The 25,427-nt window shown below is 36.7% G+C and overlaps 1 long non-coding RNA gene across 1 annotated transcript in view; it reads right to left on the bottom strand.

The window, feature by feature from the left end:
* The window catches only part of LOC134739383 (uncharacterized), a 70,668-nt gene that overhangs the window by 32,338 nt on the left and 12,903 nt on the right, over window positions 1–25,427 (bottom strand). The window contains exons 3-4 of the long non-coding RNA XR_010125979.1: window positions 18,393–18,567; window positions 14,456–14,563 (exon numbers count right to left, since the gene is read on the bottom strand). This is a non-coding gene — a long non-coding RNA (uncharacterized LOC134739383). The remainder of the gene's footprint in view (window positions 1–14,455; window positions 14,564–18,392; window positions 18,568–25,427) is intronic.

Below are 25,427 nucleotides of genomic sequence, written 5' to 3' on the forward strand. Positions count from 1 at the left end.
TAAACTAAGAGCTGATGGAGATCAACATCAAAAGAAAATTTACATTAAATGCTAAGGATTATATGTTTTCAGGGTCCAGAGTAGGAGAACAAGGAAATGCACTGAAAAATAAAAATAGTCAAGGTATTGGCCTACATTCCCTTTAAAATGCATATTATATTTTTCACTAATATTAGTTATTACTTTCTTAAGTCACCAAGCTAAAAGCCAAATTTATACCACGTATCACTTTGTGAGTATGCATAGATATTAAGTAGAAATATACATTATTGAAAATAAAATAATTAAATCATCAAGAAATTTTTTTTAAAAAAAAGAAACTCTTGACTGTCTCCCAAACACTCTTACTTGCAAAGTTTTAAGAAATTTAGTCCTACACAATCTCCCCCTTTGATTCTCCTGGAGATCAAATAGGATGGAAGGTAGAGAAGAAGACTGAATAAAAACTAGCCTGGACATTTTCACTATTTCAGCTTCATTCTTTCACTTCAGGTTATCACTCCAAATTCTCTGATATTTGTTTTTGTTTTTTCTTTCCCTTGTAAAATCGTCATTTCCACGAACCAGTTTCTATTTTTCTTCTCCTAACCTACTGACTTTTTTGCCTCTCGAAACAATCCAGAGTAATTTGTTCACACCAAAAAATCCCAAGGATATTGGGCCTCACCCACACCCCTCCCCAGGCTGGAGGTAAGATTTTCTTGACTTCAATTGAGACTGTCACATGATTTCTGGATCCAGAATCTGACTTCTCAGAGTGGCCAGTTATACTTTGCCCCTCGAGACAAAATGATCCAGGAAGCATGACTACTTGTACTACAATTTCCAGATAAAATTCAAGTTTCCCATTAAATGTGAATTTCAGATATACAATGAATAACTTTTAAGCATAAGTATATCCCATGCGATATTTTTTATATATTTTAACTACTTATTTATCTGTAATTCAAATTTAACTGAGAAACCTATATTTTTATTTGATAAATCTGGCATTCCTAACTTGTACCTCTCCCTCCTTTTGAAAACTTCCATTTCGTTTTCTCTAGAATTTAATCCTTCTTAAGTAATAGTTTAGTCTTAATAATGTTCCTTATTGTTTCAAGTTTCTTTCCAGGAGTTCCTATGATGATACAAATGTATATGCACAAGTATATATGGGCATGTACCTGTACTCAGAAAAGTTTAATGTCAATAACAACAATAACAAAAGGCTGAAGAATAAAACTTCCAGCCTTCCCCCCAAGGATCTTCTGATACTTTTCCATGTCATCCAACATAAATTCTTCAAAAATGGTCAAAATTTTCAATTTTCCATGGATGACATGGAAACTTTCAATTTTTGAAATTTTCAATTTCAAAAATTATGCCACCACAGCTCTTGAGAAGATAGAGCTAAGGAGAAGGCCTTCTTTGGCAAAGCTTACTGTACAATCTGAATTGGTAGCTAGATCCAAACATACATTGTCATCTATTGAATAGAAATCACCCAGATTTTGAATTGGCATAAAAGATTCCCAAACTAAATACTCTGTTATAAATATTTTGACCTGTCTAAAACTGTATACATTTTGTCAACACCAAGGGTAAGAAAGAAGAGAAGCCAATAATTCCTGTCTCTCTCAATAATTTTTATTTTTTATTTATGCTTTCTCCATTTGCACTGAAGCTAAAAGAACAGAGAAAAACCAGAAAGAAAATGCTGTGTCATACACACACACACACATACACATCATTTCAGCTTTATATACTTATACACATATATACATATATAATTTTTATATTTATATATGCATGTATATATCATATATATATAATATGTATATAGGAAAGTATACATTGAAATGTCAGTTCATTTAAAATAATCAGTAAACCATTGGTTCTCTTAGTGAATATCTGGATGGAAATTATTTCTTCAAAAAATTTTATTTATCAGTCATCCTGATGACATGTCCTGAAAGCCAGAAGCCAAAATGGCCTAGAAAGAATGCCTGAATTATTCTATTTTTCCTCTGTAGATCCAGGATGCTCTGAGATGATGGCTCCTGTAATCAGAGCTGCATCCATTGTTCAGTTTCCCAAAGCCAGAATTGTGGGAAAGTTATGTGAGAAAAGAAAATAAGGTGATTGTCTTTTCTCTTTTCTCCTAAGGAAAACTAAAATGCCAAAGTACCTAATGTGTAAAGAAGAAACACTTGCACTATGTCACAGATAGTGATGTCCTTTAAGATTCCAGGACTTGGATTTCTTAGATTTAAATTATTATGTCACCAAGATGGCAGAATAGAAGGTCATGCATTCATATCCCTCTACCACAACAATAATTCTGTACCAAACCACAGTCAAAACTCTTTCTGCAGGAGCCTCAGGATTCAGGTAGGAATTTGTGAAACCCCGGTGGAGTCAAAGACCTAGGTAACACCCAAGTGGCTGATCTGCTCCACTGAGCTTGCTTTTGGGTGCAAGCCCAGAAACAGCTCAGTCCCTCAAGGGGTTTGGCTACAGCCCCATTTGGCCATGAGCCTACAACCAAAACCAGCTGCCAAGGGGTCCAGAAGAAATAGCACACACTAGTGCATTGTTAGAAAGGCTCTCTGCCCACTGACATTGGTCTTGGCAGTGGACCTGAAAATTGCCCTGTGGTGCTGCTCCAGCTTTTCTTTGCTGTGGTCTCAGCTTAGAGCTGCTCAAATGAGGATTCAGAGGGAAATTTGCCCCATCTCTCCCAGCTCAAGAGACCAAGTGTCCCATTTGGGCTCACCAACCTTCATCCCACAGAAGATCCTGTAGGGGCCCAGTCTCAGCTCTGACCCCTATTGCTGCAATCTGGCACTATTACATCTGTGCAGAAACCTGCTGGCAGATGTGTAATAGTCTGTGCAAAAGAGAGGAATAAGCTCTCCAGGCTTCACCCCACAGCAGATCCCAAGTGAAGACAGTCTTAGCTCTGGCCTCTCTCACTGCAGATAAAGAATTACCCTATTTGTGCAAAGACATGCTGGGACATGCATACCTGTCTAGGCCAATGAGATGGACATTCCAGTCTCTAATCCATAGCAGATCCAGACGGAACCCACTCTCAACTCCAGAACCCAGGCTCTGGGAGGCATGCTCACGAGGGACACCAAGATAGTCTTCCAGACTCAGGACCCCAGCTAGTGTTCCCACACAGCTCCAGTACCTTCCTTGGGTCTTCCCCAGGCCTATCTGGGCTGAAAAGCTGCATCAATCTCAGAGGCCTAGTGAGACTTGCAGGAAGTTTGGATGCTTGAAGTCTCCTCTAGTGCTGAGGTAGGTGCAATGGTGATAAGCTCAAGGAATATAACCGTCAGTCAGCTTAGAATCCCTAGAAGGACCTCTGAAGAACAGGCACAAGCAAAGCCAGACTGTGAAGACTGAAATAAATACCTAATCCCTCAGTAAGCAGACGTTGTCACACTTCCGTAAGCATCATTTGGTGAGGTCATATTCCCCTCACCAAACAGACAAAATAAAGTACCAGAGACTGACCCTAAAGTGATGGAGATGTGTGATCTCTCAGACAATGAATTTAAAATAGTTGTTTTAAGGATGATCAATGAATTTCAGGAAAACATAGAGAAGCAATTTACAAATTCATCAGAGAAAATTAACAGAGAGATTAAGACAATTTAAAAATCAGATAGAAATTCTGGAGCTGAAAAATACAATGAATAAAATGAAAAATGAAATGAGTAACATCAACAGCAGAATTGATCAAACAGAAAAATGAATCAGTGAGCTTGAAAACAGATTATTTGAAAATACAATATCAGAGGATAAAAAAGAATGAAAAAGAGTGAACAAAGCTTATGGGATCTATGGGACAACAACAAAAAAGCAAATATTCACGTTATTAGAGTTAAAAAGGAAAGTGAAACAGACAAAAGGGTAGAAAATTTACTCAAAGAAATAGTAACAAAACTTTTCAAATCTGGAGAAAGATATAAATATCCAGGTATAGGAAGGTCAAAGGTCACCAAACTGATTCAACCCATAAAAGAATACCTTAAGTTATATTATAATCAAACTCTCAAAGGTCAAAGACAGAAGAAAGATACTGCAAGTAGTGAGAGGAAAGAACCAAATAACACATAAAGGAGATCCAAAATGCCTGGCAGCAAACTTCTCAGCAGAAACCTTAGAAATCAGGAAGCAGTGGAATGATATATTCAGAGTTCTAAAGGTTAAAAAAAGTTGTCAACCAATAATTCTGTACCCAAAACAGCTATCCTTCAGAAAGGAAGGAGAGATTAACACTTTCCCATACAAATAAAAGCTGGGGGAATTTATCACTATCGACCTGTTCTACAAGAAATGCTAAAGGAAGTATTTCCAAGTGGAAGAAAAGAACACAAATGTGATCATTGTATTTACAGTGTAATTACAGTGTCTAATTGACTGACATCATTAGTAAGAAGACTAAAAGACAAAATGTTAGAAATAATAACTAAGAAAATTTGTTAAGAGATAGGCAATATAAAAATATAAACTGTGACATCAAAAATCCAAAATGTGTGAGAAGAAGGGAGTTAATGCTTTTGGGGGCTTTGTTTCTTTCTTTATCACTTCTATGATCAAAACAAGGTGGTCATTTTTAAATACTTGTTACAATGTTAGGATGTGTTTTGTAAGCTTCATAGTAACCACATAGCAAAAATTTATAACAGGTACACTAAACATAAAAAGCAATGAACTTGGTGGAAGATTTTTTTTCCTTTTTCATTTCTATGATTAAAATAAGTTGGTCACTTTTAAATACTTGTTATAACTGTAGGATTTTTTTGTAAACCTCATGGTAACCACAGAGCAAAAATTTATAATAGATACACTAAACATAAAAAGCAATGAATTAAAACATACCACCAGAGAAAAACCACATAACCAGAAAGGATGAAAGAAAGGAAGAGAGGGGTTACACAATGGCTAGAAAACAAATAACAAAATGGCAATAGTAAGGCATTGCCTATCAATAATTGAACATAAATGAACTAAATTCTCCAATTAAAAAACATAGAAGGGTAGAACATATTAAAAAAACTATATGCTACCTACAAGAAATTCACTTTATCTATAAAGACATGCATAACCTGAAAGTAAAGAAATGTAAAAAGAAACTCCATACCAATGAAAACCAAAAAAGAACAAGAGTAGCTATACTTATATCAGATACAATAGACTTTAATAAAAACTGTAAAAAGAGACATATATGGTTATTATATAATAACAAAGAAATCAATTCATCAAGAGAATATAACAATTATGTCTATGCACCCAACACTGGAGTACCCAAGTATATAAAGCAAACATTAATAGATCTAAAGGGAGAGAGAGACTGTAATACAATGATAGTAGGAGATATCAACATTGCACTTTGAGCAATGGACAGATCATCCAGACAGAAAACTAACAAAGAAACATTGTAGTTAAACTATACTCTAAATCAAATGGACCTAACAAATATTTACAGAACATTTCATGAACTGCTGAAAAATACACATTTTTCTCATCAGCACGTGGCACATTCTCCAGGATAGACCATATGTTAGGACACAAAACAAATCTCAACAAATTCAAAAACGGTGAAATCATATCAAGTATCTTTTATGACTATAAAGGCCAAAACTAGAAATCAATAACCAGAGGAACACTGGAAACCACACAAACACATGGAAATTAGACAACATGCTTCTAAACAACCAATGGATCAATGAATAAACTAAGCAAAAACAAATTTAATCTTTTGGAACAAATGAAAATGGAAGCACAATATAATAAAGGAACTTAATTTCCAAAACATATGGAATACAGCAAAAGCAGTACTAAGAGAGACGCTAATAGCCACAAATGCCTACATTAAAAAAATAGAAAGACTCCAAATAAACAACCTAATGATTTGCCACAAGAAACTAGAAAAGCAGGAACAAGCCAATGCCAAAATTAGTAAAATAAATAAATAATAAAGATCAGAGCATAAATAAATAAAATTGTGACTATAAAAAATATGAAAGGCTGGGTGGGGTGGCTAATGCCTGTAATCCCAGCACTTTGGAAGGCCAATGCAGGCAGATCACTTGAGGTCAGAAGTTCAAGACTAGCCTGGACAACATGATGAAACCCTGTATCCACTAAAAATACAAAATTAGCCGGGCACGGTGGCGTGTGCCTGTAATCCCAGCTACTTGGGTGGCTGAGGTAGGAGAATTGCTTGAACCCGGGAGGCAGAGGCTGCAGAGAGCTGAGATCGTGCCACTGCACTCCAGCCTAGGCAACGGAGTGAGGCTCTGTTGCAAAAAAAAAAAAAAAAAAAAGAAGAATACAAAAGATCAACAAAACAAAAAGTTGGCTTTTGAAAGGATAAACAAAATCAATAAACATTTAGCTAGTATAAATACAAATAAAAGAGAGAAGACCCAAATAAATAAAATCAGAAATGAAAAAAGAAACATTATAACTGATACTACAGAAATACAAAGGATCATTAAAACTATTATGAACAATGATATGTTAACAAATTAGAAAACCTAGAAGAAATCGGTAAATTCCTAGACACACACAACCTACCAAGATAGAATCATGAATAAATAAAAAGCAATAACAAATAATGAGCTTAAAGCAGTAGGAAAAATTCTCTCATCAAAGAAAATCCCAGGACTTGATCTATTCGCTTCCAAATTCTACAAAACTTTTAAGGAATTAATAACAATTCTACTCCAAATATTTCAAAAAACTGAAGAAGGGGAATGCTTGTTAGCTTTTTCTGTGAGGCAAACATTACCGTGATCTCCAAACCAAAACAACACAACAACAAAAACAACAAGCCAATATCGCTGATGAAATACATATAAAAATCCTCGACAAAATACTAGCAAACCAAATTTAACAACACATTAAAAAGATCACTTGCCATTGTAAGTGAGATTTATTCCAGGGATGCAAGGATGGTTCAGCATGAACAAACCAATAAATGATACATCACATCAACAGAATAAAGGATTAAAACCATATGATCATTTCATTAGATGCTGAAAAAGCATTCAATAAAAATATCCTTCATGATATAAAACCCTCAAAAAATTGGGTATAGAAGGAACATACTTCAACTTAATTACAACTGTATAAAAAAGCCCACAGCTAATATGCTGAATGGGGGAAAATTGAAAGCCTTTCCACTAAGATCTGGAACAAGACAAAGATCCACTCTCACTTTCATTCAACATAGTTCTGGAAGTCCTAGGTAGAACAATTAGGCAAGAGAAAGAAATAAAAGGCATCCAAACTGGAAACGAAGATGTCAAATTATCCTTGTTTGCAGATGACATTATCTTATATTTTGAAAAACCTAAAGACTCCACCAAAAATCTCTTAAGACTGATAAACAAATTTAGTAAAGTTGCAGGATGCAAAATCACCATAGATTTAATTGAATTCCCCTCATGCAATTACTGACTTAGGAGAACACTATTCATATGTAGAGAATATAAATTCTGGGCCACAAATTCAAGCAAGTGAGGAATAATCAAGACTTCTATACAGTCACTTAATTTCCATTTCAAGCTGTCATCCCCATAAACCAGTAGGAAGCTTGTGCTCAGGCATAAGGAATTCCCCCACTTCATACCAAAGTTCAGGAATACTATTAGCAGCACCAAGGTGTTGGGAGCTCTGGTTACCTGTACAGTTGATTCTTGAACAACATTGGTTTGAATTGTGTGGTTCTACTTATACATGGATTTTTTTCAACCAAACACAGATCAAATATACAGTATTCATCGGATGTGAAACCCACATATATGGTGGGCTCTTTGAATATGCAGGTTCCACAAGGCCAACTTCAGGTCTTGAGTATGCATGGATTTTGGTATATTCAGGGGTCCTGGAACCAATCCCCATGCATACCAAAAGACAACTGCAGTACCTATTAAACAACAGGAAGTGTTTAGTGGGTCTGCACACAGGTTACCACTGAGATGTCTAGTAACTCTTTCACCCTAACCTCTCCAGGTCCAGAAGCCCTCTAATGATTTCTGCCATGCATAAAACACTTTTACAAGGTTGCTTTTTAGTTTTACCAGTCTAGATGTCCCATGAAGCCACTACTCAAAGTTGCAAACATAAGAAGCCATGTTTGCTCATTTCTGCTTGCCAACATAATTTCATAAAGCCCCTGACTCTATGACAATATGCCACTCTCCAGAAAGATGCTCTGAAGACAAAATAGAGCACACAGCCCCCAGCGTCTCTTGCCTTAGGCACTATGTTTCTTAAAAGACAAACAACCTTGGTTTTTGCCTTTTCCTGCATATAAGATAATGTCTGATGGGGTTAGTGACTATGCTTCTGTAATCCATAGCCACCTGTACTCTTAGACAGAACCGTGATCTGGTTCTGCTTTAATGTAACTTCAGAGAGAGTTTGATGCACCCATAACCCCCTACCCGTACATAAGCAGTGGGTTCAAATACCGTACCTGAGCAGTCTAATAGAACCTCTCTAAAGGGCTGCTCCTGGGACACAAGCCTTGGTCTGTACTCCTCAGTAAGAATTCTGAATAAAACTAACTTGAATTCTTAATAAAGGCTTGATTTTTTTTTTTAGTCAACATATTTAGTCACTATGCTGCCAATAATCAGGGCCAGGTCCTATGTGCTCTTGGGGCCACATGACCCACCCCTTCCACCTCTCTGAGGAAACATTAAAGATACGTCCAAGGGAAATCCTTTCCATCTCATGATTCTTTGAAATAATTACTTTATAGCCAGTAATTGCCATCTTTTAAGCCCTTAAGAGTTGCAGACTATTTCTATTTTCTCTCCTGCAAAAGGCCTCCCTGAGGTTAGGCATTGTACAAACACTATCTACTAGAAGGAATAGGTAATTTGATGAAGGGAGAAAATGCAGAGGAAAAACACTCACAGACTAATATCCCAGAATCAGATATCTACGCTCAAGCTCAGTTAAGAATTCCTAGTTTTAAAAGAGACCAAACAACCTATTAATGGTCTAAAATCAAGGTTTTATTTTCCATATCTTCTTAAAAGGTATAACCTCAAAACAGTCTACAGTAGTTTTCGCTAATCCACAGGGGATATGTTCCAAGACTGAAACCAATACTACCAAACCCTGTATATACTATATTTTTATCCCATATATACGTACCTATGATAAAGTTTGATTTATAAATTATGTACAGAAAAAGATTAACAATAATAATAAAACAATTATAACGATATATCGGCATGACTACCTTTGCACTTTGGGGCCATTATTAAGTGAAATAAGGGCTACTTGAACACAGATATTGTGATACCGTGACAGTCAGTCTCATAACTGAGACAGACACTAACTGTCTAATAGGCAATAGTGCATACAGTGTGGACGCACTAGACAAATGGATGATTTCACGCACCAGGTAGGATAGATCAGGACTGCAGGAGATTTCGTTATACTACTCAGAAAGGAGTGCAACTTAAATCTTATGAATAGTTTATTTTTGGAATTTTTCATTTACTATTTCAGAGTACAGTTGACCGTTGGTAACTAGAACTGCAGAAAGCAAAACAGCAGATAAGGGGGGACTACTGTACTGCAGATGTGACTTGAGCATCTAAGAGAATATTTTCAGAGAGTCTGTGGTTGATCAAAAGATACATTTGAGAAATATGTAAGAATAGGAGGTTTGTGTTCTTTTAATAAACTGATGATATTCATATATAAAAGACTCATACCAAAATATAGTCCTATATAATTAATTCAAATTAAATATAGAATGGCCTGTTGTTATAGGCACTGGTGGGTAGAAGTAAAATTTTCCTTTCTGTTAATGATAGAAAGGGTGGTCAATATGAAAGCAGTACTTCATTCTTTACTTTCTGGCAGATTTACAAACCAATAAACATCACACCACTGTTCCTTTAGCACACACGGCCTGGCAGATTTTATTCCAAAAGACATATCTCATTTGAATCAAATGTAAAAATTGTCCAAGCACATCAAATAGGGCAGGATGAAGCTGTAGATTTTGAAGTGTGAGGTGAAGTGCAGTGTTTTAGACTTACATAAAAATAGAGAAGTAGACCCTACTTTTATAAATAGCTTTATTTTGGCTAGAACAGCTTTCCAAAGAGTAGTTCCAGGGGACACATTTGCAGAGGGAGAAATGTGACTGTGCAATTCTGTTCTAGGTGTGCAGGTGAACTGTAGGGACACCCAGGATTTCCAAACGGCATTGAAGGACTACCTAGGGTAAGACACCAACCTCCTAGAAAATGGAACATTTCAAAGGCTAATTCCCTGACCTGCTTTACTGAAAATATCAACAGCTGTTTTTGCCTAAACCTCAGATGTGCCAAAATATATAAGGATGAGATTAAATTCTACATAAGGAGCAGAAAAATGAAAAGTGAGAAAGAAAAATCTCAAAACAGTGAAGAATAGGAAAAAAAAAAGAATTCACAGACCTCAAGTAAGTTGAAGAGTGAGTCTGAACAAAAAAGAAGAGAGCTATTTAGCATGAGCTGTTTAAATCTCAATGAGACAATGAGTTTATAGCTCTTTAGTATGGAGCAATGCAACTCTGGCAGCAGGATACTCAAGAAGACCTAATGGGCCTCTCGGATTACTCCATGATTCAAAAGTCCTGTGTATCTGGTGTGTGTCCACAAGGGCTGGAACACATATGATGGGACAACCCAGCACAGCATTGCCTGGTCCCACATGTGAGTGAGGAAGAATGTGTCTGAAGATAGTGAATCTCTATTTTTAAAATGTGAGATTTACTATTTGTCTCCTAACTCTACTTTAGATGTCTGCTTTTTATTCTAGCCAGCATGCTTATTTTAATTCCTGGTATATTTTAGAAACATGACATTATTCTGAGGTAATAAATAAAGTGAGAGAGAGGGTGTGAAAAGACTGAGTTAGAAGAGTTTTCTGATGATTTGGTGAAGCTTCTGGAGAGGAGAATAGGGACTCCAAATATTGTCAAGATGCCTTTTGTATTGAACTACTCAATAGGGCAATTTGTCATTTTCTTAGTGTCCTGCAGATTAATTCATACCGCTCTAGGTGCCAGGAAAGTAGGATCAAGTAGGCACCACGCTCCGCTTTTTGGTGTAACCAGCCCCTCGACACACAGACACGTACCTATAGTGGCATTCCAACCACTCTTCCTGAATCTGATTTTATCTTCTTCCAAGTATTTCTTCACATTGCAACCATAATACTGTTTAAAGAATGCACACCCAAACAGATCAACCATTGCTAACTTAAGAAACTTTCTTTTCCATGACTCTAAGTATGAAATCCACTATCAGTAACATGAATCTGGCCAAGGCTTACCTCCTCAGCCACATGCTGCCCTTCTCTGCTCGCTGTGCCTCAAATGTAACTTCTTTTAGTCCTATAAACTTCACCATAATTTTAAATATGTATTTTATTTGAGAATGTATTATTTTAATATTTGTGTTTGCCACTAGTCTTAGGATTCATAACAATAAAGATCCTATATGTCTTATTCATTATGCTACTTGTAGGCAAAAGAAAAATTTGATCCTAGTTTTCCTGCCTTCAACACATTGCACCTCTCTCCTCCCTCAGTTTCCAGAAATCAATTCTTTAAACTTGACTTTCAAGACATATTATGTGATGAATTCCCCTAGAATCCCAGCCCTCTGTTCGAGTTACCCCAATCTGATTGCCTTTTCACAAAGCAGGTTCTTCCCTATTTCCTTGTTCTTGCCTGTGATCTTCTCATAACTTGGAATATTATGGATTGTTCAGGACTAAGATGATACTTTACTTCCCTTCCAAGCCTTCACTATAAATTTCGATGAATTTTTATAGCACATTTGCTCAATTTGATATAGTATCATGTCATAGTTTTTCATATTTATTATCTATCTTAACTTCTCATGTCAATTGGAAGCTACTTAAAGGTAAAATCCATGAAGTCTTATCATTTTAAACTTGATGATTCCTAGTACAATGCTGAGTAGTGCATGATTGGCTGGTTTCACGAGAAACCTTCCCAGAGATGACCAAGTTCCTATCATTTCTCAACTCAAGGAGTGAAGCCTCATAGATCTCAGACAAATCTGCCTTCCTGAAAAATAGATGTTTCTTTTTACACTGCGTTGTCCATGTGAACCTCCCCCTGAGTTCAAAGGAGAACACATCCAGCATGCTGGGCGTCCAGGAGTTTCTTTTGAGCAAAAACATTTTGGATTTTTAGTTTCATAGTATATCTTGCCTAAAGCTCGAATAATAGAAAAAGGAGAAAAAACACTGTTAAGGTATCTGACAAAATTTTACTCAGGCCAGCTGTAAAAACAGTACATGCTGCTTTCTAAGGGACACACATCTGAGTGCATGCCTAGGAATAATGGTGCACAATTCTAAGAACATAATCTCATGACTGGTCCAAATATATCAGAGGGCTGTGTTCTATAAGTGTTTGAAAGTGTAAATTCAGATGCCTCTAATTCTCATCAACAATGATAATGTAGTTTCCAAACAATTGCCTCTTGTAAGAATTATTCTAGTTGAGAAGCATTTTGAATTTCTTTTATTTCCCTAACAATAACTGAATTGACAGTTCAAGACTTCAAGTCTCAGACAGTCGTTATATGGGACTTTGGTTCTACTATGCTAAAGAAGATTCGTGTTTCTGTTGCCTATTTGAATAGCATGCATTCCATAACTAACCAAATATTGATCTTAAAACAGCTATTTGTCAAGAAATTTCCTGTATAGGAACAACAAGAAGAAAAGCAACAGGAGCAGCAGTTTCTGCTTATTCAGCAATCTGCTATGTAGACATTTTAAATAAATGATTTCTTAATCCTAATGGATTAAAGTATAGAAAATATTGATTTTACTGTTTTTTAAAAAAACAAGTTCGGCTGGGCACAGTGGCTCACGGCTGTAATCCCAGCACTTTGGGAGGCCGAGGCGGGGGGATCACCTGAGGTTGGGAGTTCAAGACCAGCCTGACCAACATGGAGAAACCCCATCTCTACTAAAATTGCAAAATTAACCAGGTGAGGTGGTTTATGCCTGTAATCCCAGCTACTTGGCAGGCTGAGGCAGGAGAATCACTTGAACCCAGGAGGCAGAGGTTGTGGTAAGCAGAGATTGTACCATTGCACTCCAGCCTGGGCAACAAGAGCAAAACTCCATCTCAAAAACAAACAAACAAACAAAAAAACAAAAAAACAGGTTCAAGGAGGCCAAATAAAAAGACAGGAAAAAAAGCAGTGAGAATTTGAATACTCAAAGACCAGTGTTCTTTCTACCATAAAAAGCAAGCAATTGATAGCTTTTGAGAATTCAGAAAGTTTTTAAAGACCAAGTGGGTATTCTTGGGGGTCTTGCTATCAGGGCAAAAGTCCAACATAATGTAGAACATGCCACAAAATATATATATCGCAATTACATGAAGGACACTGAATGCTGAAGTTGTTTCACTGTAAGAAAATATTTTCTCTTTTAATCACAATAATAACTAACATATTTTTACATCAACTGACAGAGTATATGCAAAGGCAAATAAAATGCTTTTAGCATAGCAATCCAGTTTTTTAAAAAATTTGTTATTAATCTGTTATGGAGGATTATACATTTCCATCCTATTGACCTTAGGAGTAACTATGTGACTTATTAAAGCAATGAAATTTGAATAGAATTGTCATTGGCTACTTTTGGCTGAAAACTTTAAGAACTAGCATGTGCTTTGTCATCCTGATTTCCTCCTTATCTATGGAACTACCAATATTCTTGACTTAAGCTGCTTCATCAGCCTGGCTGCTGGTGTAACTACACTGTGAAGCAAAGCCACATTTGATCTTCAACAGACATGCGGCATGGGTAAAATACAAACCTTTGTGATTATAAGCCACCGAGATGTTGTGATTGTGGTCCTAGCATAACCCAGCCCATTCTGAATGATAGATCTGTAAATCACCCTTCCTAACTCCCATTGTGTTTGTTTTCTGTTGTAAAGTGTCACATAGTAATCAAGCCCCAAAACAGTACCTTATAACAAGCTCTCATTTGTCACTTATGAGTCTGAAGGTCATCTAAGGCTCTCTGCTCTTGGCTGGGATATTCTGGATGCAAGAGATTATGGCTTGAAATCAAACATCATTCTATTCTGTATGTTTTCTTCAAGACCACTATCTACCTGAGACATTTTCTTCTCGTGGTAGATGGTAGAAACACAAGAAGCCATCAAAACAAGCAAATTTAAATCTTCTTCTTGCAGCACACTACGATAAGGTATGCTCCATCACCAAGCCCAAAGCTAAGGATTACTTCACTGAGAGGTAATGCAAGATAGCATGGTACTGAGATGTAGTTAAAATTGAGAATAATTATACAATCTACCACATGCCACTCCCTTGGCCACAGATATTCACCCTCTCACACAGGAAAAACTTACCCCTTCAGGACATCCCCAAAATGCTCATCTGATAACAACATTAGGCACAAAGTTCCAGATCTTGTGATCTACCATGGATCCAGATGTGGTTGCTCTTGATCTCAAGACCTACGAAATAGAAAGACAAGTTATCTGTCCCCAACTCCCTTTGGTTTCGTATGCCCAACATAAATGGTGGGATAGGGAAAGGATAACCGCAGTAAGCAAGACTCTTTTAAAAACAAAAGAACAAGAGGCAAACAGCAGTCTCTGGTCTATAGCTATTCTAATCACTCTGTACAGATCCCCCTATGGTGTAATCAAAAGCATCTCTTGATCAGACCCAACTCCCATTTCCTAGCAGAAACATCCTAGTCCATAGTTCTCCTTGGCTACTGGCTCCATTATGTATGTCTTTTCCATTAGCTCCCCAGCCATATCTTAAGAGGGCATTGTAGAAAATGTCATCAGTGGTTGATGAGCAGCTTCCTCTCAGCCTACTTCCCGGCTGTAGAAAGTTGGTCTATTAAAACATCCTTTTGGGTATTGAATTACCGCTTCTTTTTTAAATATATGCTTATGGTACTTTGTAGCTCTCTCAGAAAAATTTTGTCTTTCATGTATCAGATTGCACTCAACTACATCTGGCAAATGCCTTACAATTCTTTGTGAGACATGTCTCTCTTGACTCCACATTGGCAGTGCCAGCGATTTCATAAAGAGTTAAGTGATATATTCAGAGGAAAGGAAACAACTGAGTCACTCTGAGGAAGCTTACAAGACTTGAGTCAGATACATCAAATAATCTGATCTGATTTTTTAGCTTAATCTGGATTCCCTGCCTTTTCCTGAAAGAATTTAATCCTTTTACTTATGATTATGACTATATATTTTAATATATTTGGCTTGTCTGCTCCATCTGTTTTACTTTTTTAATAAGCCATGCCTCTGATTACTTCCCATGTCTTTTTCTTGCTTTTGTTGTATTGATCAAATTCTTTCATTTCATTCTTTTCATTTGGTGGTTTGGGAGCTAGACATACATGTTTAGTCTTTCAATGTTTCTCCTTACATTTGCAACATGAATGTTTAAACATTCTGTCAATGTATAGTTCCCAAAGCAGTGCCTGAAAAATAGCACTGCTAAATAAATATGTGTCTATGTAATTAAGACTACAATTTTAACATTATGTAAGTAATTTATTAGTATTTATTATTATCATTTGTTATACTCACTTCTTTTCCTTGCCTTTGTTTTTTTTCTTTAATTTTATTTAAACAATATTGTAGTAGAATGTATCTGTGGTGAGTAAATATCCTGAGCTTTTGAAAATGTGAAAAATATATAAAATTTTAAACCCCTATTCTATAAATATTAAGCAAACTTAGGAGTATATAAAATTACAAATGTGAAATTATTTCTCCCATAAACTCTAAAGATATTTCTCTACTTTCTTCTAGTCTCCAATGTTGCCATTGAGAAGCCTAATTTTAATCTGATTTCTACTCTCACAAGAAATATGTTTTCAGCAATTTGCCCGTCTGTGTCTTTTAATTGGGGCATTTAGCCTGTTTACATTTAAGGTTAATATTGTTACGTGTGAATTTGATCCTGTCATTATGGTGCTAGCTAGTTATTTTGCCCGTTAGTTGATGCAGTTTCTTCATAGTGTAAATGATCTTTACAATTTGGCATGTTTTTCCTGTGGCTGGTACCGGTTTTTCCTTTCCACGTTTAGTGCTTCCTTCAGGAGCTCTTGTAAGGCAGGCCTGGTGGTGACAAAATCTCTCAGTATGTGCTTGTCTGTAAAGATTTTATTTCTCCTTCGCTTAAGAAGCTTAGTTTGGCAGGTTATGAAATTCTGGGTTGAAAATTCTTTTCTTTAAGAATGTTAAATATTGCCCCCCCCCCTCTTCTGGCTTGTAGGGTTTCTGCCAAGAGATCCTCTGTTAGTCTGATGGGCTTCCCTTTGTGGGTAACCTGACCTTTCTCTCTGGCTGCCCTTAACATTTTTTCCTTCATTTCAAACTTTGTGAATCTATTATGTGTCTTGGAGTTGGTTTTCTTGAGGAGTATCTTTGTGGTGTTCTCTGTATTTCCTGAATTTGAATGTTGGCCTCTCTTGCTAGGTTGGGGAAGTTCTCCTGGTTAATATCCTGAAGAGTGTTTTCCAACTTGGTTTCATTCTCCCCGTCACTTTCAGGTATACCAATCAAACGTAGGTGTGGCCTTTTCACATAGTCCGATATTTCTTGGAGGCTTTGTTCATTCTTTTTCATTCTTTTTTCTCTAATCTTGTCTTCATGCTTTATTTCATTAAGTTGATCTTTAGTCTCTGATATCCTTTCTTCTGGTTGATCAATTAGGCTGTTGATACTTGTGTATGCTTCACAAAGTTCTGATGCTGTGTTTTTCAGCTCCATCAGATCATTTATGTTATTCTCTAAACTGGTTATTCTAGTTAGCAATTCCTCTAACCTTTTTTTAGTGTTCTTAGCTTCCTTGTATTGGGTTAGAACCTGTTCCTTTAGCTTGGAGGAGTTTGTTATCACCCACCTTCTGAAGCCTACTTCTGTCAATTCATCAAACTCATTCTCTGTCTAGTTTTGTTCCTTTGCTTGTAAGAAGTTGTGATCCTTTGGAGCAGAAGAGGCCTTCTGGTTCTGGAATTTTCAGCCTTTTTGCACTTGTTTTTCCTCATCTTCGTGGATTTCTCTACCTTTGGTCTTTGATTCTGGTGACCTTCAGATGGGGTTTTTGTGTGGACGTCAAGTTTGTTGATGTTGATGCTATTCCTTCCTGATTGTTAGTTTTCCTTCTAACAATCAAGCCCCTCTGCTGCAGGTTGCTGGAGGTCCACTCCAGACCCTGTTTGCCTGGTTATCACCAGCAGAGGCTGCAGAACAGCAAAGATTGCTGCCTGTACCTTCCGCTGGAAGCTTTGTCCCAGAGGGGCACCCGCCAGATGCCAGCCAGAGCTCTCCTGTATGAGGTGTTTTTTGACCCCTGTTGGGAGGTGTCTCCCCATCAGGAGGCACGGGGGTCAGGAACCCACTTGAGGAGGCAGTCTGTCCCTTAGCAGAGCTTGAGCACTGTGCTGGGAGGTTTGCTTCTCTCTTCAGAGCCAACAGGCAGGAATGTTTAAGTCTGATGCTGTGCCCATCAGCCACCCCTTCCGCCAGGTGCTCTGTCCCAGGGAGATGGGAGTTTTATCTATAAGCCCCTGACTGACGCTGCTGCCTTTTTTCAGAGATGCCCTGCCCAGAGAAGAGGAATCTAGAGAGGCAGTGTGGCTACAGCAGCTTTGCCAAGCTGCAGTGGGTTCTGCCCTGTCCAAACTTCCCAGCAGCTTTGTTTACACTGTGAGGGGAAAACCACCTACTCAAGCCTCAGTAATGGTGGACGCCCCTCCCACCCACCAAGCTCGAGCATCTCAGGTCGACTTCAGACTCCGGTGTTGGCGCGAGAATTTCAAGCCAGTGGATCTTAGCTTGATGGGCTCCGTGGGGGCGAGATCTGCTGAGCTAGACCACTTGGCTCCCTGGCTCCAGCCCCCTTTCCAGGGGAGTGAATGGTTCTGTCACGATGGCATTCCAGACACCACTGGGGTATGAAAAAAAACTCCTGCAGCTAGCTTAGTGTCTGCCTAAATGGCTGCCCAGTTTTGTGCTTGAAACTCAGGGCCCTAGTGGTGTAGTCACCAAGGGAATCTCCTGGTCTGCGGGTTGCAAAGACTGTAGGAGAAGCATAGTATCTGGGCCAGAATGCACCTTTCCTCATGGCACAGTCCCTCACAGCTTCCCTTGGCGAGGGGAGGGAGTTCCCTGACCCCTTGTGCTTCCCGGGTGAGCTGAGGCCCCACCCTGCTTCAGCTTGCCCTCCATGCGCTGCACCCACTGTCTAACCCCCCAATGAGATAAGCCAAGCACCTCAGTTGGAAATGCAGAAATCACCTACCTTCTGCATTGATCAACTAGGAGCTGCAGAACAGAGCTGTTTCTATTCAGCCGTGTTGCCCTTTCCATGTATATTTTCATGGCTTGATAGCACATTTCTTTTTAGCACTAAGTAATATTCTGTTTTCTGGATGTACCACCCATTGTGGAAGACAGTGTGGTGATTCCTCAAGGATCTAGAACCAGAAACACCATTTGACCCAACAATCCCATTACTGGATATATAGCCAAAGGATTATAAATCCTCCGCTATAAAGACACATCCACATGTATGTTTATTGCAGCACTGTTCACAATAGTAAAGACTTGGAACCAACCCAAATGCCCATCAATGATAGACTGAATAAAGAAAATGTGGCATATACACACCATGGAATACTATGCAGCCATAAAAAGGGTTAGTTCATGTCCTTTGCAGGGACATGGATGAAGCTGGAAACCGTCATTCTCAGCAAACTAACACAGGAACAGAAAACCAAACACTGCATGTTCTCACTCATAAGTGGGAATTGAACAATGAGAACACATGGACACACGGAAGGGAACATCACACACTGGGGCCTGTCAGGGGTTTGGGAGCTAGGGGAGGGATAGCATTAGGAGAAATACCTAATGTAGATGATGGGTTGATGGGTGCAGCAAACCACCATGTCACGTGTATACCTATGAAACAAACCTGCAGGTTCTGTACATGTATCCCAGAACTTAAACTATAATAAAAAAATTTTAAAAAGAAATATGCTTTTTGCTTACTGGGTCTTTAGAATTATATATATATATATTATTATTATATATTATATATTTATGATATATATTATATATTTATAATAAATATATAATATATATTATATATTTATAATAAATATATAATATATATTATATATTTATAATAAATATATAATTATATATTTATAATAAATATATAATATATATATAATATTATATATTATATATATATTATCTATAATATATATTATAGATTATATAATATATAATATATAATATATATTATATAATCTATAATATATATTATATATTATATATTATCTATATTATATATTATGTAATATATTATTATATATATTATATATTATGCATTATATATTATATATTATATATTATATATATTATGCATTATATATTATATTATATTATGCATTATATATTATATATTATATATTATATATAATGCATAATATATATTATCCATATAATCTATACATAATATAGATTATATAGATAATATATATTATGTATAGATTATATGGATAATATATATTATGTATAGATTATATAGATAATATATATTATCTATATATCATATATATGTTTGTTTTGAAGTTTAAACACAATATATCTAAGTATATATGGGTCTTTTTCAATTCACCTACCTTGTCACTTAGAGGCCATCTGAAAGTTCATGTCTATCTTCATCTTTAGGAAAGTTTTTCTATCATTTCTTTCATTATTTCTCACTCTCAGAACCTTCTATAGCGTTGATGATTAAACTTCTGTTTGTCGCTTAACTTCTTTCATGCTTTCCATCTATTTGTCTTTTGGTACTATATTCTAGAATTATTTTGCTTAGGCTTGCAGCTCATTAGTTTATGCTTGAGTAATGTCAACCTGATATTAAATCTATCCAATTCTTGGCCAGGCACAGTGGCTCATGCATGTAATCCCAGCACTTTGGGAAGCTGAGGCAGGCAGATCACCCGAGGTCATGAGTTTGAGACCAGCCTGACCAACATGGAGAAACCCCGTCTCTACTAAAAATACAAAATTTAGCTGGGCATGGTGGCACATCCCTGTAATCCCAGCTACTCGGGAGGCTGAGGCAGGAGAATCACTTGAGCCCAGGAGATGGAGGTTGTGGTGAGCTGAGATCACGCCACTGCACTCCAGCCTGGGCAACAAGAGCAAAACTCCATCTCAAAAAAAAAAAAAAAAAAAAGAAACTTTCCATTTCGTTTTCAATTATATCATTTTATCTCAAAGATTTGTTGTTTCATGGATGAGATACAGTTTCTCATCCCACTGGGAATATTATCTATACTTATATTCTAGCCTTTCTCTTCATGCTCCATCTCTCTCTTTTTTCAGATGGTATGTTGATCAGTTCACTATCCCGAATGCATGATGATTCTCAGTTGTGTGCTTATAATTGTATTTTGTAATTTTTATTCACCTATTTATGAATACTACTTCTATTTACTATGGATTATATCTTTTCACTATGGGAAAGGGATTGCACAATGTGCCAACAGGGAAGTACCAGCAAATGGTTTTACAGCAGTGACAGTTTTCTATCTCACCTGATTAGCATAAGCCACTAAGGGCCAGTCCTCCTCTCTGACTCAAATCCCCACACTCACTACTGCAGACGGTAGGGGGAAACAGTGGCTTGGAATTTAAATTCACTGTGGAGCAGTCCACCTGTTTGTCCCAGTATGGCATGCCAATTAACTGCTAGACTTTGCTTTGGGGATTACTTCTGTTGTGGTATCTATATTCCTAAGTTTACAGGTACCCTAAAGATCCTTCCATATATTTTGCACTTTCCTATTGTACATTTTTGGAGCTGTAGTTTTCTCCTCAACTGATTCCATATGTTTTATCATAATCATTCTTTTTGCCTTACAATGTTATTATGAACTTATAATTTTTAAATATAAAAATATTTTATCTGTTTAAGTGTTTGGGGTAGAAGGAAAAGTAGGGTTCTGCATTCATTTCTCCATCTTGATCCAATCTCCTCTACAGTCTTGTTTAGTTTACACTATTAGTATACTAATTTTATTCATTGTCTTTAACAGATTGTACTAAGATAAATTTTAGATCCACCCAAGTCAAAATAACACAAATTATGAATTAGTAGTTTAAATGAATGAGGTTTTACTGCTGATAAATGAAGCTTTGTCTATACAACACCAAACAAACCTGTCAACTCAAGGGAAAAACAAAATCAATTGAACTGATTTTAAGAGAGAATGCTTTGATTTTAAAGAGTTGCAATAACGCCATGTAGACAGTCTGGGTTGCATTTGACCTATGAAGTAATTCAAGCAATTAGAAATTATGTGATGTTCTCTAGATAACACAGCCAAGTAGCCATTTGGTCAGGAATAGCCCCCAATGAGTACTTGCCCTCTGCAAATCCTTTTGGATTTATTTTTCAGCTCATTCAATCGATTTATGACTTTGTGAGGACAGCCAAGAAAATGCATCATGCACCACCCTGTGAACTAAGGAACATTTAGTTCACATACCCTCCAGCTTTTGCACTAACAAGCAATAGTAACACCATAGCGCAAATTATCTGCAATCGCATTAATTCTCCTTAATATATAACATGTGGCCAAGCAATGTGACCCTTCCAAAATTGTGTTTTCTGTAACACTGTGCTTATTAAATTCTTCTTTAAGAACATATTATAAATAATCAATGACAATCTGCTTTGCATCCCCCCCCCAAAAAAAATGCTGAAAATGTAGAGTACCGTCTTACCCAGACTATTACACAAAAAAGAGTTCTTACTATTTGTGATCATATCTTCAGTTTTGATGCTAGAAGGTAAGAAACTATTTGAAAAATAATGTTTCTGATCTGGTGTGGTGGACATCTGTGGTTTCAACATCTGTGCTGGAGGCAGAATCTCAGCATGGACACAAAGGTAATATTCTCAGAGTCAATTAGATGCATCAGGATTTTTGATGAAAAGAAGCAATTTCTTCAATAACAAAGGCTGTTATTCTTCTTTCAAATAACAGCATGAAAGCAATTCTTTTCACAGAGATTCTGGCCATATTGCTGTCATACTCACAAAATCTATTATTATCCAGTATCCGAAGAAGAGAACTGCTTCCCCACCAAATAGTAAAACAATATATGGATTTCTTCTACAAAGGTTTCCAAATTAGAAATGATTTCTTCAGAGGAAATATAGGAAGGAATTTTGGAAAGCAGGGGAACACATTTTAGAGAAATGAGACAGATCTATACCACATGGGAAGAATCTTGTGGCACTAATAGCATCAAGCTTGTTTGCTGTAGAGGGAGTATGCTACCACCCGACAAGATAGCAAAGCCAGGGGAAAATTTCAGCATGTTGTTTCCTAGGCATTTTATTTTTTTCAATGCTCCTATATTGAAACTTTAATCAAGTCTTATAGCCCAATTTTTTCATTTGTATCCCTGTGCAGCAATAGAAAACGTGTGTGAACTAAACCTCTTTTTTGTACATATCAGCAGTATGAGTTTGCATAGACGCATGCTCCTACTTGAAATGACTTTCCTTTTGTGAATGAACGAGGCCCCGCTGATTGGAAACCTATTTATTTTAAATGCTAAATTCAGTGGAAAGGGACCACATCTAACTGAGTGGTAAACTACACCCTCTCTACAGAAACAAGAGAAAACTGTGAACCAGAGTTTCCTGCACCTGAGTTACCCCCTCATTATAAGTTAAGTAACCTTGTAAGTTCAGTTCTACAGAGACATTTTCCACTGTCTACCAGATCAACTAGAAAAATACCAAGCTTTAGAAGTATTTATATCTTCATAAATGTCAAGCAACATCTACAGCTATCTAGCTTACCCACTAACTAGGATAGAAAGAGAAAATATATCAATAAATAGTATTCAACATTCAGGTTTCCAAAAATTCTAACTTCAAATTTTGCTTTTTATTCAACATCTCCTAACATTCCCTTGTGGAAGATGAAGTAGTGGGACATTATTTTGCCTTCTTGAACCCAGCCTTCTCCAGTCCATCACTTTTCTGTTCATTCAAATTGCTTCTTCACGTGAAGGTTTCCTTTGGAGTTTGTATTTCTTCCTACGCATGGACAATTGAAACCTAATAGCATGGCTTCTGGGCCTACAACTGCTTACAGTTGCTATAACTTGTAGTTTGCAGAGTCTTAGAGTATTCGCAACTAAAATCAAAGAAACATAAAAATCTATGGAAAATAACATCTGCTGACCAATATATACATATATTAGATTTACATTTTGATGCCAAATCCATATGTAAGTTTTCATTGTGTTCTCCCCAATGCTTAAGACAGTTAATAGTCCATTCTTAGCAGTATGTTTTTTATTAATAAAGACTCTTACTACTGCCGAGATCACTCCTAGATAGGAGGAAATCCAGTGCTTAGGAGTTTCAAGACAAATCCTGTAATTGGGACTTTAGTGTTCCTAAATTCACCCAAAGATAAAAATCGAATTGAAATGAATACAAAAAATTAACAAATAAACATATCAAATACCATAAGCATAAATAACATTGACAGCTTATTTTTTGAAAGAGCTGTATATGATAGGAGGTAAAGTCATCACTATTTTGTCAGCTAGAGTTAAGAGGAATAGAATTTAAGAATCAATCTAATTTTAAAATGATATACAGAAGAATAATGAGAGACCCAAGATCCAAGAAAAAAAAGAAGAATAAAAGAAATCAGAATAGGGAGTTTATGAAAAAACCTGGCCTACAGGTGAGTTTTTCTACAAATTGGCCAAGTTCACCCTAATGTCTGAACACTTGGCAGACACAACAAGCAGCTGCAGCTTCCTTCTCAATTTTTAAAACACACCAGATTAACAATAGATTTTAACACTCAGTTGAGGACAATGTTTTTGCTATATACTTTGTCATTAGTACTATGTACTAAATTCTATCAGCAAATGCAAGAAAAAGAGCCTGACTTTTATTCTCATGATATGTATTATACTGATCATTTGAAATTACTGGCTTCTAGATATGATGCTTCCAAAGTCATTCTTTATACATTATTCACAGTGAAAAGCAGCAGCTAGATTTGGCTCCACGTCTACCTTATGCTATGGTATCTATGTATTCTTATCTAAAAGATATGTTTAAATTATTGATTAATCACATTTTTCCTGCCCATTACGTACTACAGGACTTCATTTTAAAAATGTAAAACACTAACATCACTTCCCAAGACAAAGCATAGCAGCATAGTGGTGGGGATCAGATCAGTCCTCAGGGCATACAATGCTGACAGAGCTAGCAATTATAAAGCTGGCTATGAGGGTGCCTTTGTCAGATGCACATGTTTTCCAGCTAAGAAAAATATAAAGCAAAAGATTTGCAAACTTCTTCACTGTGCATGAATACATCTCAAAGCACAGGGACCCAAGTAGCCAGAAAAATAAACTGAAACAAGGCTATGCCCCAGAACATTACTAGGTGTTCATTAATTCCAAGACCTAAAAAGGAAATTTCATCAATTAGACAGCAAAACCCATGCTCAGAAAACAAGAAGCAGGTCATGGTCATTCTCACTGCAGTCTAGCTTTAAACTCTATAGGGTATGGACAGAACAGAGGAGACAGAGGGACACTTAAACTGTTGAAAATATGTTTGTCTCTCACACAAGAAAGCAAGCTTGGAAAAGCACCAAATTTTTATTTTCCAATGAATATAAACACAACTATGTCCACACTTTGCCTCTGTGTTTGCCAGCTGATGAAGATTTTGAAAAACTTACCCTTGAGCTCTGATTAGCAAAGTAGTAAAAATAAAACTCAATCTCATAATAGGTCCTAGATTCAAAATTAGGAAAACACCAGAGATAGACACCTCATGACTACTCACTAAGTCCTTCAAGTTCCAGGAGAAAGAGCAGACCATACAAAACTCCTTTCCTGTTTTTATTTAGTAAATCAGGAGGCTATTTCTTGAGTCTCAAAATGCAGGAAAGTATCTCTCTAGAAGTCTCTCTCTTTCCCCTCATACTCTGCCATGGAGAAAGTATGAACCCCATCACACATCTCAGTAAAAAATGGAAATCCTGACAAAGTGACTGTCCCATGATAGCTACCTCTATATTAATATAGAAACATGCATATTTTCCAGATGCCCCAAAAGGTGACTCATCTACAAAACTGCCAGGGAAGGTTTCTCCTAAAAGATTCTCTGTCTTCTCTGTTGATTGCGCCCAACCACACATCAAATTCATATCTACAATTATCCCATTTTTGTTTTTTCCTTTCTACTTGCTCTATT

Source organism: Pongo pygmaeus, chromosome 3, assembly GCF_028885625.2.
Source record: "Pongo pygmaeus isolate AG05252 chromosome 3, NHGRI_mPonPyg2-v2.0_pri, whole genome shotgun sequence".
NCBI lineage: Eukaryota > Metazoa > Chordata > Mammalia > Primates > Hominidae > Pongo > Pongo pygmaeus.